Source organism: Nicotiana tomentosiformis, chromosome 9 (genome assembly GCF_000390325.3).
Source record: "Nicotiana tomentosiformis chromosome 9, ASM39032v3, whole genome shotgun sequence".
NCBI classification, from domain to species: domain Eukaryota; kingdom Viridiplantae; phylum Streptophyta; class Magnoliopsida; order Solanales; family Solanaceae; genus Nicotiana; species Nicotiana tomentosiformis.
The window spans coordinates 79,279,134-79,297,129 of NC_090820.1; the positions used below are offsets into that span (position 1 = coordinate 79,279,134).

The 17,996-nt window shown below is 37.9% G+C and overlaps 1 long non-coding RNA gene and 1 other non-coding gene across 3 annotated transcripts; one reads left to right on the plus strand and one right to left on the minus strand.

Moving 5' to 3' along the window:
* The first annotated feature begins 10,963 nt into the window (after positions 1–10,963).
* LOC117274090 (small nucleolar RNA R71) lies at positions 10,964–11,070 on the plus strand. The gene has a single exon (XR_004504166.1). It is a non-coding gene; the product is annotated as a small nucleolar RNA R71 (small nucleolar RNA).
* Positions 11,071–14,767: 3,697 nt separating this feature from the next.
* LOC104085817 (uncharacterized) lies at positions 14,768–16,368 on the minus strand. 2 transcript variants are annotated; one of them, XR_011410942.1, is made up of 4 exons: positions 16,250–16,368; positions 15,615–15,683; positions 15,036–15,252; positions 14,768–14,903 (listed from the first exon to the last, which is right to left on the minus strand). It is a non-coding gene; the product is annotated as an uncharacterized lncRNA (long non-coding RNA). The 2 variants fall into 2 exon arrangements; XR_683953.3 differs by lacking the exon at positions 14,768–14,903 and having other exon boundaries at positions 14,923–15,252.
* Positions 16,369–17,996: the final 1,628 nt, after the last annotated feature.

Below are 17,996 nucleotides of genomic sequence, written 5' to 3' on the forward strand. Positions count from 1 at the left end.
ACAACATGTGCCCATATGCCACAATATTTTCTCAAAACAGTTTCAATACCAAAACCACGCATAGCCCTCAGCTCAACAACGCGGCCACAATAGTATCACCAACTAGAGAAGATACAGAGAACGGCTCATGGAGCTATTCCGGTTCTACCCCAAATTCCACAGCAACATAGGGAGTGACATATGATAAAGTGGAACCAGGATCTATAAGAGCATATACATCATGAGATTGGACAGTCAGTATACCTGTGTCAACATCTGTAGAAGCCTATGAACTCTAGCGACCCCTCATAGCATAAAACTGGCTAGGTCCTCCCAAACTTTGTGCTCCACCCCTAGATGCACCCCTCTCTGCAAGTGCTAGAGTGCCTCGAGCTGGAGGAGGTGCTGTAGATGTAGTAGCTGCAAAATTGGTTGGCTGCGTCGTACCCCTGCCCACACTCTGGTGAGACGAATGGCAATCCCTCTGAATGTGACCCCTAATACTGCACCTGTAGTATATGGGTAGGTCTATGAAGCAGGCCCCTAAATGCATCTTCCCACACCTAGGGCATGGGGCCCTCCGCTGTTGCTGGAATCTCCTTCCAGGCCGACCCTAATGGTAGGATCCCTGTTGCCCTGACTGGGTCTGAAATAGCTCCACTATTACTGATCGTGCCCTGATGGTGGTGCACTAACTGAAGACTGAGCAAAGGACTGGGATGGCTAGGATGACCCTCCCTTAAATACTGATCTTCCACCACTGGAAGAACCACCAAAGTTGATCTCGTATCGGGCCATATTGCTTTCCTCTCGCTTCATTCTATTCTTCAATTTGCGGGCCTCTATGGCTTGAGAAAATGCCACCATGTTCCCATAGTTCATATCAAAATTCAAGGCAGATGTAGCAGCCTCATTAATAACCAAGGGGCTGAGGCCCTGCACAAACCGGCAAACTCTAGCCTCCATTGTGGACAGCATGTAAATGGCATACTTGGACAGGCACGCGAATCTCATATGGTACTCCCACACACTCATGCTACCTTGTTTAAAGCTCTGAAACTCAGTGGCACGGGCTGCCTTGGTCTCGACATGCAAGAAATGATTGATTATGGTGTCAGCAAACTCACTCCACCTTGCCGGAGGTCTCCCCTCCTCACTGGACTCCTCCCACAGTTCAAACCAAGAATATGCCACCTCTTTCGGGCGGTAGGAGGCCAACTCCACTGCTTCAGTCTCAGTAGCACGCATAACTCGGAGAGTCTTGTGCATCTCATCAATAAAGTCCTGGGGGTCCTCCTCAGGATTAGTACCCGAGAACACTGGAGGATCCAACTGAAGAAACCTGTTCACCCTAGAACTAGCATAATCCCCTTGCTGGCTGGAAGAAGTAGGTGCAATATTCAATCTCTGGGCCTGGGAAGCCACTATATGAGCCAACATCTGTATGGCTCCCCTAAGATCCTCATTAGGAACACTAAGACCAGGAGTTGAGCCTGGAGGTAGAACTGGAATATCAGTTGGAAGAGGAATCGTTGCACCCTCAGTAGGTGTAGGAATTGATGTAGTTTGGGTAGGAGTTGTAGAATCATGCGGTGTTATGGTTGGGGGGGGGGTTATCTCCACTCCTCGGGTGCTTACCCACATCATTAGGTATAGAATCAACTGCCACTGCTGAGGTGGCATTGGCGTTTTGGCGTGTTATTACCTTCTTCTTAGGAGCCATATACTGAAAATTAGAACAATGCACGAGTTAAAGGAGGAACAGTCTTATAATCAACTGTATCGCACGATCTAGAACATCAAAGAAGGGTGATATTCCTAAACGTCCAAGTAGCCTCCTAATTATAGATGTGGTCGATAACACACCGATAAGAAGGCCTCTACTAGACACGGCTCCGAGACATCCTAGGACACTTTAAAACCTTAGGATGTGATACCAAGCTTGTCATGGCCCAACATTGGGGAGCGCGACTGACGCTCAACCGAGATATCCTAGTCAAACAAGCCTACATGATGCCTTCTACCCGACCTTACCCATGAATAAAATGAAGATGTATTCCATTAACTAGACAATGAGAAGATTATGTGAACAACACCAATTTCACTACCATTAGCTACTTCATTTACAATTCCCAAAATACATTACACATTCATAGTTAGAAGTGGAAACATGTGATACACATACAATATTTCTAGTTTGACTTACCCAAATCAAAATACAACCCATACTATGTCTATGAAGCCTCTAATGGATACAAAAGAGTAATATGATGGTGTTGGCAACAAGGCCCCGGCTATACCTCAAAATACTAAACATAAAGAACAAAAGATACAAGACCTCAATATGAAGTGGGGCTGACCAAGTCAGCTAAGAGGGTGAACCGTTATCACTGATCGATGCCGCCTACTATGGAACCACCTGCATCCATTAAAGATGCAGCGGCCCCAGAAAAAAAGGAATATTAGTACATATGGAGTAGTACTAGTATGTAAGACTAAACACACTCTCCATGAATCGAGTAACAGTACAAGGAGAAAGAGACATGGAATCAATTAGAGCCTCAAATAATATTAAAGCGTCAAATTAAGAGAAAGATAATTTTTCAAGTAACTATCAATAGTTCCAGGTTGGGAGATCTTTAGTACCGATACACCACCGTGTTTTTAGCATGGGGTCCGATCTCGGCCCGATCGGCTAAGCCATCTCACCTAAAGACATCCAATCACAACACCACCATGTGCGCGACATGGCGTCCAATCTCAGCCCGATCGGCTAAACCGTCTCACCACAATGTCGTGTGGGTTGACATTACTTCCGCTAGTAATCATCTCATCCCAATTAAAGGGGAATAATCTCAACATATCAATCTCGTCCCATTTAAGAATAATCTCAACACATCAATATGGGGATTTACCCCTCAATCACTCTTACACCGGCACGTGTAGTTTCGGGATTAGGTTATTTCAACCTACCCTTCTTCGGTAACTAAACGATGCTCCCAAAACATTTATTATATAAAGGAGTTAAAACTCATTTCATAAAATTTCACACATCCTTTCATTTCATTGGAACTATTGGCCACAAGCGTAGTTTTCAATCTTGGCGCGATGGCCACATTTTATATCTCATACTTACTTCTTTCACTTTCAAGCATCATCATAGATTATCAACAATAAGAGCATTTATAATCAAGACTTTGAATATGCATATGAGCAATAGAAGTCTTAAACACGTTGAACTTTCCTTCCAAAAATAAGGCATCATAATTTTGCATTTGGAACATGGATTGAAGTCATAGCTTTATGATACATGAGCCATACTTGAATATATTTCCGAAGGATAACATAATATGATATGGGCAATTGAAACACATTTTGAACATATAATTTTCGACATAATGCTTAATTGGAATAACTGAATATATTAGGAATGACTCAGAACATGGGAATTAGGAACTTGGGCCAATCATACAAGAATCGTATGAGAACATCATGGAATTCGACTCTACAAGATAAGTTTAGCCAACATACCTCGCTTGAGCTTTCCTTAAACTACTACAACGTTCCGAAATCCGAGCAACTTTAATCTATTTAGAGATATAACATAATTGAACCATAATTAGGAAGAGATTCATGGGTTCAGCTCACCTAGGCATTTCATCAAGCACTAGGTGTGCAAATTTGACTACAGGTTCTTATAAGATTATCCTCACCCCACAACCAATCCAACACCAATAGTTCACCCAAATTGGCTCAACGACCTCTCCACCACCTTTATTGGTACATGCATGCACAAAGAACACTCCCACTCCTAGAAATCACACTCCCCATTATCTATTCCCAGCCCAATTTCGAAATTGAAAGCTAGGGCTAGAACCTTACCTCTTTAGTAGACAATTTTCAAGCTTTCCTTGTGGATTCTCCAAGTCCTGAGCAAGAAGGTGAAGTGGAAGGTGTTGGAGTTCCCCTTTCTCTCTCTAGTTCCTCCCCTCTCTCTTAAAATATGTGATTTTTGCCTTCTAAACGAGCCCCAATGGCTTTTAATCAAATGGGGTCGAGTTATAAAAATACAAAATGGACCTTTTAAAATCAGCTATGTGGTTGCAGAGTGCACCGCAAATCAGATCTGCGGCCCACAAAATGGACCGCAGAAATGGTCCCAAAAACTGGGTTGGTCTGATCAAGTCTGCGGCCGTTCTGCGGCCCGCAGAACAATTATGCAGGTCACATAACGCACCGCAAAAGTCTCCCTCTAGAACTTTTCATGCTGAACCTGCGATGAATGTGCAGCCCGTGAGGTAGTAGAAATTCCCGTCACCAGTGCCTAGTGTAGCATGGGGCGCTAGCCATTGCACTGGGGATTTTGAAGTTCTGATTTCTGCACCACAGGTAGCACCCCCCCCCTCCCCCGCTAGCCTGGGCGCTACTTTGTGGCATTTTTCCCATTTCGTTCCCTTTGTGCTTCAACTCACAGACCTTCGTCCCACATTTCCACCTGATGATTCCTACATATAAAAATACCACAAATTAGCACAAATCATTACATTACACATATGAAATCTATGAAACATGAGTAAAATGTTAGGCAATATGCATACAAGTATACATACTTTAAGGCGAATATCAACTCCCCACAATTAGACTCTTGCTCTCTCTCGAGCAATAGGACTATCAACTACTCCCAACAATGTACATCTCAACTATGGAGGAGCAATTTAGCTTTTCAACCATACACTCTACCTTTGACTATGGTCGATACTTGCAATCAAGTATGAACATACGAAATTCACATTCTTCCCATTTTATACATGCCCAAGTATAAACATTTCAATTCAACCAATTCCAACAACCTACCCATAACCACCCTACCTCAAGAGCTAACTCGTTACCACTAAGTACCCTCAACTCACGTACTCACCCAATAAGAGAAGTTAACAACATCACCAATATGTCATGAGATCATGTGCCCTAACCAACAAACAAGAGTGTGATTATAAAAATAGTCCACACATTCAAATATAACCTTGAATATAATTTAAGGACATCACACAATTGAACAAAAGTCATTCACTCTCACAAAGAAATTCATGTGCATCCCATGGTCGTACCATAAGCTTGTCTATAGTGTACATCTCTACTAATCTAAGCTAGCAAACTCTAGGATCAATTAGGACTTTATGGGGTGTAATGTAGGCTACAGGACGGATAGGATACATTTAGGAATAGTTACTAACCCTCCTAAGCACTTTAACACACTACACCCAAGAATCGAGCACGTATTCTTCTCAGTCAATTCACTCGCCACAAACCATTCACAACATAGCCCTTTTTCATTTAAGAACTTCTACATCCACACTCACACGAATTAGTAAGATTAGGAGGTGTGTGTTTTTCTTATTTTTGACTATCAACATTATTTGTCTATTTTTTCTTGCAATTTTCTTTTGTCTTTTTTTGTCTTTTCCTTTTTTTAAAAAAAAACACACTCCATACATTAAGGTTCATCATCTAGTGGTATTTTTATAAATGTAGTCACCTTAAGGGCCCTTCCATGGTTCCACTCGAAAGCTACTTCCCAATCTCTCACCTTACTTCTTTTAGCGCCTAAGTGCCTTTGGAGGTAAAGGTTCAACAAGCTCAAACTAAAAACAAAATAGGGGCACGGCTTGTAATGTGGGTGCCAATGAAAAGGTCTATAGGCTCAAAGGGGCTAGCAATGGGAAAATTTTATTTGTAAGTGACAAGCACATCTATGATCAAGCAAGAAATTCCTATGTCATCTCTTAGACTAGCACAACTTAATGATTTCGCTTCGATTAACACACGGAGCAAGTTCTAGACTACACAAGATAGCACAAAAGAACACAAATCCTCACACACATATTGCATATGACTAAATCAAGACGGTTCTATTCAACCCTTAACTCAAGCAGGTACATATAGTTGAGAAATTTTAAGCAATAATGCACTAGGTGACATACTACTCAAACAACTGAAAAAGGCATCACAGAGTAGATTGTTTATATTACTTAGGTATCACAATTCAAATCAAATATAACAGGATGACAGAGCGCATGCCATATCCTAATGTGTCAGCACCAAACATGTCAACAAGTACCTCAAAGTAACTCAGTTTTTTTCCTATCTTACTCCTAAAAAAAATAAAAATAAAGTACCCGGTTCAAGCTATACCTTGAAAAAGAACCGACCCAAAGAAAAACCAAGGGATACTACCTAACTATCCTGAAAAAGAAAATATTTTTGATGTTTTTAATCGAACTTTAATTCCTCAAGAAAACTATCATAGAGATCCATCGTCGGGAAAAGTCCGAGCTTTTTCTATTTTTTTTTTTATATTTTTGTTTTTTTAACTAGACTACTACTAAATAACTAGACTATGTCTACTATGAATTCTAAAAGAAAAACTAATAAAAATATAGTTTTATAAAATTACAATTCAGAAAGTAGTTCCCCCACCCCACACTTATATTATGCATAGTCCCCAATGCATATAAAAATTCAAAATAAAGTAAGGTGGAAAGAAGAACTCCCTGCTAGTCAAACAAAGAAGACTAGAGATACTTCTAATATTACTCTAATGATTGCAAAATAAAGAAAGAAGACTAGAGATACTTGTTTTTAAGGTTTTTCCAAACGGATAAAAGTCCTAGGGTTGTGACCATGACCTAGGTGTTTGACTAATAGGATAAAGACTTTGATGCTTGTTTTATCGATTGGGGTGTATTATAGATCTCAACTCTCAATTACCCACTCACTACCTCTCGGTCAGAGAGTGGTTTTGCCCAATTTGGCTTTCTCAAGACCAAATGGGTATCACCCAAAACAGTTGATAAGAGCTCAAGTTAGGTTATTACTATCTCTAGGTTGAACCCTTTAATTGATTTAATCAATCTCTCAATTGACCCAATTCCTTGTTAGCCTAGTTATTTCTAGACTAGGTCCTTCTTTCTCAAGTAGAGATTAAGTCAAATAGGCCTGAATTAATATTTGCAACCATTAATTCTACAATTAAAGCATGTACTAAGCTAAATAATCAACACCCACTCATAAATAAGTACTAAATTAGATACCCATAAGGTTTACACACTAGGGTTGGGTCACAACCCTAGTAAAAGTCTAACTACTCATAATGGGGTTCGAAGAAAATAAGGAAGAAAAACTAATTAAACTCATAATGCAAGATTAAAATGATTAAATCTATTGTAAATACACCAAAGCAAAGTAAAACTTCATAATATAGTAAAGAAAAATGGATACAATAATTTAAGAGGTTCAAACTTAACCTAATTTTGCGAAACTCATCTATTTATACAAGGCTGAAAAACTCAGACAAAAATACCCCTCGAGAGGTTCTACGTCTGCACAATTCCATGTGCGGTCCGCAGATTTCTTCATATGGCAGGAAGTAGAGTTCTGCGGCTGCACATTTCTGAATTGTGGCCGCGAAGCAATCTTCTGTGGCCGCACATTTATGGGTTGCGGCCGCAAGGCAAATCTTCTGCGGTAGGCACAATTAGGACTGCGGCTGCACAATTGTTGTTCAGTCCGCAATTCACAGAGGCTCCTGGACTTGGTCTTCTTGCATACTCTCTGATCTTCGACTCTTAGCCCTGCTTTGCGGCCGCACAATTCATGTGCGGTTCGCACTTTGTGCATATTTCTGCTAAATTCTTCCTCTTGGTTTGCAGCCGCAGATGGAATTCTGCGGTCCACAATTTCTTATGCAGACCGCACATTTGTGCTTCTGCGCCCTTTATTGCCTTGTGCTTTGGACTACTTTTTGAGTCGGATTTCATCTCGAGAGGCCAACTTCCAACATTCCTGCAATTTTGAACAATTTCATTAGTTTCGAGAATATAATTCAATGCTTTTGGATTAAAACAAAAGCTAAAAGGCGCTAATAAGCAGTCAAAATCCCCACTTTTCTGGCGCAATTTCCGAATATTTCTTTTGAAGAACTGGAGATATCATTGTGTAGATGCACCCGCTCCTCATGTGTCATGCCCAACTTGTTAATTATCACATTCATGGAGCTATATAGATATCTATTAAAGTTTGTATCCCTCTCATTCCACGCAGCCTGGCTCAGCTTGGACATATATTCCAACAAGGAAGTAATGTCCATTAATCCCTTTGGTGCCTCCGCCACCTCATCATAACGGGGGTACTCAGGTATCTTAAGAGAGAGCATGTGTTGTATCAATAGGTTCCCAAAGAAGAATCTTTTTATTTTACGCCCAAACCGTGTGTGGTCCATCTCTCCTAACATGATCTCACCCACATTGATGGGTCGCCCAGTCATCAAAAAAAATAAAACACACTCAGGCACGAGTCTACTCAGTGCATCAGTCCGGCCTGCATAAAGTTCTGCCATACCTTGGCTGTTTTGTTGATGTCAAATTGGATCATCTCAAGATGTCATCTCCCTATGTCCTCGTCCATTTTGCATTAGAATCGATGCCACATAGAGTGTGACAAACGGCCTGGTAGCTTGGACACTTGACAAACTTTTGTAGTCTCCTCGGATTAGGGCAATTAACTCCTAAGAATTTGCATAAGGACGTCTTATCCAATGGCACTTCCTTTCCTTGAACCCACGACATGAACCAATGCTCATTCCAATTTGCATATAGCTCTCTTACCATGCTCAAATTGGCATGTCCCGGGCTCTCAAGGAACTTGTCCATCTTCATATCTCTCAACCGAGCTAGCACATCCGAGAAATGCTTCTCCAAGGTGGTCACATTAATCCCCATTTCAGAGACGTGCCGCCCATATGGATCAAAGCTGTGATACCAATGGATGGCGTCCTCCCGAACCAAATCCAATTGGGGCATTGGCCCCGATGTTGCCCTCTTTGACCCGCCAACAACCTGCTTGCCTTTTGCTTGGCGAGATGACCCTTCACCTTGCTTGCGCTTTTAGGAAGGGGAGAAGTAGTAGAGGACTTCCCCACTCCTTTTCCCTTGGTAGCACTGTCACGAGCCATAGCAACCTACAACACAATAAACATGAATGTGAGAATGAATCAAGAAACCCGCCTAAGGTTATCGTGAGAGTCAAAGATGACCCCACACTTAAAACGGAAGGCTCTATGTACTATACTCACAATAGTGGTTGAAAAGTGCACAAATATTGCACCACACGGCGATGGGTACTCAAGATTTCCCCATTCCACACAATTATAATTAAATTACTATTCCACACAAATCAAGTAGTTGATCATGGAAAAGTGACTTAGTCTTAGTGCAAGTAAGTAAACGCATGGTCTCCAATTTCTATAACTAATACACTACACTAGCTAATCCTAAACAAGTGATACAACATACATAATACATGATACAAGGTGTGGGTGGTGTGGTTATGCCATGTGAACATTAAAGATAAGCTTCAAGTTATGTAAAACCACCCCCCAAACACCTCACACTTAGCCCAACATCACATACAACTACACTTGGCTACTCAGACTTCACTAGTGCACAATTTACTCTTTCAAGCATTTTAGCAAACACGTGGTGGGCATCAAAGGTGTGCAACTCAATTCAATAATGGTGAAAAATGGTGTCCCTCCCAAATTTTAAATGAAGTGTAGAGAATTGTAGTTTACTACTCCGTAGACAACTTCACAACCAATTTTGACAACCAATTTCTTACACATTAGGGCCACCCACCATAGAAAATAAGTTCGAAAGAACAACTATGGGGGAATTTGGGTTGGGGTCATTTGGGATGGGGGATGAGGAATATAAAATGGAGAAGGGGGAACATACTTGGGGGATTGGAGATGAATGAAAGAGAGAAACTAGAAAAATTAAGAGAGAGATAGAGATAGATAGATAGATAGAGAGAGAGAGACACAGTTGAGAAAGAGAGAGAGAGAGAGAGAGATACGGTAAGGGGGGTTTAGGGGGTCAGATTTATTTTAATTAGGTGGGGAATGGGTATGGGTAATAGGAGATGGGTTAAGGGGCGAGTAGAAATGGGTAATTGTGTTGGGTTTTATGGGATTGGGTTAATAAAAGTAATAAAACAAAAAAATGAAAAAGAAAAAAAAAATTAAACTTACCTGGCCCCAGCCCAGTACGTCCGTCTAGACCTGGTGCTGGGGGTATTTTTGGGCCTGTTTTGTGCGCCCCAGGTAGCGTTGGGCGCTGGCCTGGGCGTTGATATTCCCTTTTTCTATTGTTTTTTTGAAGAGACCCCGATCCCCCCTGAGCACTTAATATATCCATTATACACATACCACACCATTCTACTTATAATTTCTATGACTACAAAGAAAACAAGAAAAGCTCTAATCTACTCTAACTAAAAAGAAAAAAACTAAACTACAAAAATAATAAACATTGGATTGTCTTCCAACAAGTGCGCGATTTAAGATCGAGGCATGACGCAGGGCCTCGCTTACTTATCGGCGAGTATTACTTTGGACTTCTGACGATCAATGACACCTCCCCAATAGTGTTTGACTATTTGACCATTCACCAAAACATTTCTATCACCGTTTAAAGCGTGCAGCTTAATTGCGCCATAAGGAGTAACTCTCACCACTTCAAATGGACCTGACCACCTCAATTTTAAATTTTTGGAAAATAGCTTAAGCATGGAATTGAACAATAGTACCTTTTGTCCCAGTTCAAAGTGACGCAGCTTGATACGCTTGTCATGCCCTCTTTTTGTTTTCTCTTTGTAAAGCTTAGCATTTTCATAGGAGTACAGTCTGAACTCATCTAACTCATTCAACTACAAGAGCCTCTTCTCGCTAGTGGCTTCAAAGTCCATGTTCAACTTCTTAATCGCCCACTACGCCTTATTTTCAAGTTCAACCAGCAAGTGACATGCCTTCCGCAGTAAAATTAATCGAAGCTCTTCTCCAACACTTGACTTCCTGCAATAGCGTCCACTACAATCTTTGTCTCTGGATGTAGCCCTTCTATAGGTATGAGCTAACACTTTATTCGTCTGGTTGTGATGAGGACAATCTCTAAGCAGCCCCTTGAACCTCTCCCAAGCTGCATATAAAGACTCCCCCGATTTCAATTTAAAAGCCACTATCTCACTTCTAATCTTTGCAGTTTTACCTAAAGGGAAGAACCGTGTCAAAAATTTCCTCGCCTGATCATTCCATGATGTAATAGAATTAGCTGGTTCCGCCTTCAACCACCGCTTTGCTTCACCCAACAGAGAAAATGGGAATAGTGTGAGTCTCACATAGTCTGGATTGACTCTATTAGTGATATAAGTATCACTAATCTCCAAGAAGTTCAGAATGTGTTGTTGTGGATCCTTGTGCGTGGAAGACCCATAAACTGCCCATTTGCATGTAATAACTGGATCATGCTCTGTATTAGATCAGAGTGCCCAGTGATTCTGGGCTTCACAATGCTGGAGGTGTCATTAGCAATGTTGGGCATCGCCACCTCTTGAACAACCATATGTTGCTCCTTCGCCATATTCACAGGTAATTGAACAAGTGCCTGAAGATTATTTGTATCCATTGCTTCTCTCAACCTCTTGTGAAATGTTCTCTCAGCTTCGGGGTCAAAGCCTTGAAAGTCTATTTTGGCTTCTGACCCTTCGCATTCAATCAAAGTTCCTGAGAGCAGAGCAACCAATAAGAAACGTTGGACTTGACGAAATAAACAACTAAAGTAAAAGCTAGTAAAGTAGTGAATATTCAAGTCCCCGGCAACGGAGCCAAAAACGTGTTGCTCCCAAACGCACACGCAAATATACGTGGTCGTACAACTAATAAAGTAATAAATCGAGTGTTGAACCCACATAGACTTGTGTTAACTACCTACTAGTTTCACCAAGATTATTATTCACTCGAGTCAATCAGAGTTCAAAAGTGTGATTATACTAAGCAATAATTCTAACAAGTTACTAATTAATCAAGCAGCAAAATAATTGTTGTGTATTCAGTTAGAGATGAATATTTCAGGGTTGTGATCGATTCACCAATCCTATTACGTTCTAATTAACTCTCCCTTTCATAAAATTCGCTCATGGTTGCTAATTAATCAAATAATTTCTCTCGTAGTATTCTCCCGAATTATTACTCGCCTATTCAAAATAGATTAACGCCTACATTTCTATATTCCTATGGAATCTATCTATTAAGAAAGCATTAAGATTATGATATTCAATTGATTATGGTGACTAGGTATATTCCTATCCTAACCACAAATCTACCCTCCACTCAGAGTTAAGATCATGCCCTCTTCAGCTCTTCTCTAATCTAAACGTAGCTTTCCCAAGCATAGCATAGATAGTAAATAGAACCTAACTATTGGCTTGACAATTAAGCAATTAATCACAGAATTAAAAAAACAATCACATATTAGCAAATTCTAATCAAGGTTAAGTCAACTTCAAACAACAATATTTATGGATGAATCACAACCCCAGAACTATGGATTTTAGCCACTCATGATAAAATCAAAATAATTTCACAAGTGTTGAATAGCTAAAAATACTAAGAAATATGAAGAAAAACTGAGAATCCTTACTCCTAAGTATTCCGTGTGTGTATTTTCCTCTCAAAGTGGCGGCTTCCCCTCCAAAATAGGTTTAGGCTTGCTTTTATATGAGTTGAGGGTGTCTTGGGTTGAAATAACCTTGTCCCGGTCGAGGTAGGAGAAATTTTCGTCACCAGCACCGAGGGTTGCATGGGGCGCTATCCCTAGCACTGGGGATTTTGATGTTCTGATTTCTACGCCAAAGGTAGCGCCCCACGCTAGCCTGAGCTCTACTTTGTGGCCTTTTCCCATTTCATTCCCTTTTTGCTTCAATTCACGCACCTTCGTGCCACATTGCCTTCGGATAATTCCTACATATAAAAATACCACGAATTAGCATAAATCATTACATTACACATCCGAAATCTACGAAATATGAGTAAAATACGAGGCAATATGCATATAAATATACATACTTTAAGCTGAATATCATTGTTATTGATCTTTTACTTGAGTTACCTTATTATATGTTAAGCATACCTAGTACTAGGGTTAGGTGCCTTGACGACTAGGTGGATTTTGGATTATGACACAGCTTAAGTTTTTTGATGAGATGGACACACACTTTAACATGGTATTGGAGCAGGCAGAGGTTCTGGGTTTGAGTCTCACTACCACCTAATAATAAAAAAGAATTTTCACGTGCTTGGCTCAACAAAAAAAAAATCAACGTCGCACGTGAGGGGGGGAGGGGTGTTGAAGATATAATTAAGTAAATATAAGTGTGCTCATTCTAACAGGTTAAACTTTTAGATGAGATGGTCACACACTTCTACAAGCCCAAGATTTACTTTTGTTGACTTTGTTCAAAAAAATAATTCTTAGTGAATTGAGTCTTATGATTTTGCTTGATATCGTGCAACACTCTTTGGGCTAGAGTGGTCTCGTTTGCTAAATTTGGAGTAGGAAAAGCGGATTTAGAAGAATAGAGCTAGCCTAAGAAGAGTAAGTATCTTGCCTAATCTTGACTTGATGAAATTATTTTTAAGAATTATCTTGTTGTTACGTGCTATGTGTTTTGAAGTAACATATATGTGAGGTGACGAGCGTATATGCATATCCTAAGATTTATTCATGCTTGAGTTAGTAATTTATGCCTTTTATGCCTTGTTTGGTATATGCTTCACTTCATATGCTCTAATTGATTTACTTATGTCATCATTATAAGTGTATCTTCACATGCTAGTATCACACTATAGGCATCTCTCATATGCTAGTTTAACACGGTAGGATATTGTATGTCATGATTAATATTGTATGACTGTTTGAGCATTTTATTCATGCTAGAATAATATTATAGGCATCCTTCACATGCTAGCTTAACATTATGGATTTTATGTACTTATTTTACATGGTAGAACTGCATAATCATATAATATTGTAGAGTTCGAGAGCAAGAAATAAAGATATAGTAGTGTTCCATTTGCAAGTTGTCATCTTGTTCATGGTAGTTTGAGACTTGTATATCAATTTTAAATATTTCGAATAGATATTAATTTTTCATATCTGTGTTGTATTCTCATTCTTAGTCGCTCATGACTTGTGACACTAATTCTTGGATAGTTATTGTAAATTTCGCGATTATAATTCATTATTTATATGTTTATCTTCTGTTGAGGATTACTCATGTGTTGGGTCGTGACGCGATTCATGCTTGCCAAGTTTATAAATGACACACTTTGGCGAATCAAAATGGAAGCTTATGACCACAAGATAAATGAGTTTGGTTTGTAATTCAAATGCACTAATTAAATTAACGCAAATGAGTTTGGCTTTATCACAATTAATCTATTCCATCATTATAAATAAATAAATAAATAAATAGGGATAGCGTTCAAATATGCCATTGAACTTTGTGAAATTGTCCAAATATGTCATCATTAATAGTTTCGTCGAGATTTGTCCCTACCGTTAAATATAAAATTGGTCTAAATATGCTTATTTACTGGCGAAAGTTTTTCAATACATGTCCTTTTGTATACAAGGGAAAAGTTTAAATTTATCCTTGAACTTTACGAAATTGTCCTAATTTTCCCGTAAAACTTAACGAAAACTGTGGCGCTAAGGATATTTGACGGGAGATTCAATTCTAATTTGTGGTCCATTATTAGTTAGATCACTTTTATATGAAATATGTTAAAACCCCAAATAAAACACATACGTAATATTTTGATAGGGTCACTTTCCTCTAGTCAGATCATAAGTGGTTATAGGAAATTATTTCCATACTATTTAACGCATAAATCAAACTATCATGTAAAAAACATTTAATTCCGTAACAGATGAAGGAAAATTATTGATAAGAATTATTAATTATTATTTCCTTCAGGTTGTTGTAATCTTGAGAAAAGTTCTAATATTCTATGGAAGTTAGATCATGGTCTTAAAAAGAACACGAAGGTATAAGAACAGCAAAGCTCGTACATCCAAGTGAATTTGGATCATATAGCTACTGCAAGTGCTGTTATATATGCATTTATAATTAAGAACGAAACATTATTACAATATTATTACAGACGCTGCTTCTGAAATATAATTCAGAAACGCAGAAGTTCTCACCAATAATTCAAACTTAAGCAACATAAATTGGTAGCCCAATTGAAGTAGAAGAAATTAAGATCTTCATAAACTATAATATGGTAGAAATTAACGTGGTTTATTTGTTCATGCCAGTGGCATTTTTAACGGCCTCTGCTGCTTCTTGTGTTTTGGCCTTCACTTGCTGCCCCACCTATATCAAAATCTCACCAAAATAAAAAAGAATATTTCTAATATAAATAACCTTTAAAAATTTCAGATTTTTTTTGCAAAGACTAATATCTACAGGATGCTAGGGCGAAGCTTAGATTTTGAGTTAAAGGTACTTAAACTTCTAAAAAGAGGTTATCGGGCCCTGGATAAATTATTTATATAGATTAAATGAATTTTGAAGAACAAATCTAAGTAACCGCTCACTCAACCGCTTTAGCTAAAAATAGCTTGCGGATATATAATTTATGTATACCGGATAAGAATAGTAAATAGTAAATTCGGTCGGCTATTTGTGTAAATGTCACGTTTGATTGATAAATGAATAATTAATAATGTCCGAACCTCTTGCGCTGTTTCCTTGGCAGACTGCACAGCAGTCCCAGCTTTCTCCAACAATTGATTACCTATTTCCTGAGGCATCGCAAATTCAAAAATTATCACAGTGTTATCTAGGAAGTACTGAAGTAGTAGCTAAAACAGTTAAACTTCTTTTACGTATAGACATCTAGAGTGAAAAAATAAGACAAATTTCATGCAGAAAGGAAGAGTTTTTTCGTTCCAAAACGATACTGGTGGTGTCCGAAATCCATTAAATGTTTTCACCAATGCAAGTATCATATAATTCTGTTCATTAATACTTAGACGGATCCACAGATATTTTTTATCTGTATTTGTTATGTAACGTCATGGTCTCCTACGATTTTCATCAACTTTATTAACTATAAGCTCACTAAATGGAATGTTTTAAAAAAAACAAAACTCCTATAGAACCTATGTTGAAAAAAAGGCTAAAAGACGCCCCTACTCGATTGAATGAAATTAGTAAAACTAAGATTGGACCATGATTTTCTATATCGTAGTTATATCCGGGTCAACTTGCAAGGGATAATTCTATCGTCAATATTTAAACATATAAAAAGAAAACACCAACTAAAAATGAAAATCGCATGGAAGAGATACTGAAGATTAATGCAAACCTGGGCTTGGCCCTTAGCTACACCAACATCGTAGCTCAATTTCTGATTTTTGTCCATGGTTTTTTGCTTTTGAACTTGGAAATATTTAGAAACAAGTAGTGGACACAATTAACCTTACAATTGCTTATGGATGTGTTTTTCGTTTTACAAAGACTTTGTATTTATAGATTTGTAAGCCAATCCAATGCTGACATCTGGATATCTAGATTTTTAAGGTAAGTGGTAAAACACATTCTTGGCCACAGGACTAGGAAGATGTTTTTGGTTTTACGCTCTGTATTAATAGATTTTAATGCTAGTCCAATGCCGACATCTGAAAATCTAGTTTTTTAAGATAAGTGGTAAAACACATTCTTGGCCACAGGGTACTAAGGAAGGTGTTTTTTGTTTTACACTCTGTATTTATAGATTTTAATGCTAGTCCAATGCCGACATCTGAAAATCTAGATTTTAAGATAAGTGGTAAAACATATTCTTGGCCGTGAAACTTTCCGGCGCGTATTCGAATTTAGTCAAGCCTCAATACGAATATTGAACACCGAGTGAAAAATTAAAAAAGAGAATAGGAAGAGGTTGAAAAACAATCACTGACATTTGGGATGAGTAAATTTATGAGATTTAATTTCTATTAATTTGAGATAAATTCGAAATTGTTCGAATTGTCTAATCATCAATTATTAACATTGGTAAGCAACTCAAAGCGAATTGATTATAACTCAATTGGTGACCATCATATACCATCCTAAACTATCCACGTTTTGTAATATAGCCTAACTTAGTTTAGTAATATATTACAAATGTTATTTTCGTTATATTACCCTTTTCCCATGATATTAATAAGAATAACATAGGAGATGATCTGTAATTAAACAAAGAATTTTTTTGTAAGATTATTTTCTTTTATTAAAATTATAAATGGTTATAGGAGCATCACTTTCTTTACTTTTTTTGGAAAGAAGGATCATAATAAAAATGATCTTTTAATAATTATATGACTCTTTTTTATAGAAAATTGATGAAAATAACACAGAAAATAAGTAAATAAAATACAAAAGATCGATCGTTGTATTCATTTTCTTATATTCAAATTGTAACTAGTCATAGAATATCATTTCCTTACTAATAATAATAATTGTTTTGGCATGCATCGGATGGAGTATTTGACACAGCTGGGATCGAACTATCATGTCGAAAACTTGTAATTCCCTAAAAGATAAAGGAATATTACTGATACGAATTATTTATTATTTCCATCACGTTGTCGTTATAATATTGAGAAAAGTTTTAGTAATATTTTGTGAAAGTCCGATTATGGTCTTTAAAAGAAGAGTGAATTTGGATCTCACACACACACATATATATATATATATATATATATATATATATATATATATATATATATATATATATATATATATATATATATATATATATATACTGGAAGTGCTCAAATGCAAGTAGAGAAACTACTCATAAGAACCAAACATTATTACAATATTATTATATTATTGAGGTGGAGTGTCTGCATATTCTTAGTTTTGAACTAAATATATTGTGTGGTACCTAACTCGCTCACGTTTCTATAATTCATAAATATAGAACCTCTCAATAAATAATTCAAACCTAAGAAACATAAATTGGTAGCCTAAAATAAGAAGAAATAAGATCTTCATAAACTATAACATTGTGAAATTCAATGTCATGGTTCATTTGTTTATCCCAGTGGCATTTTTAACTGCATCAGCTG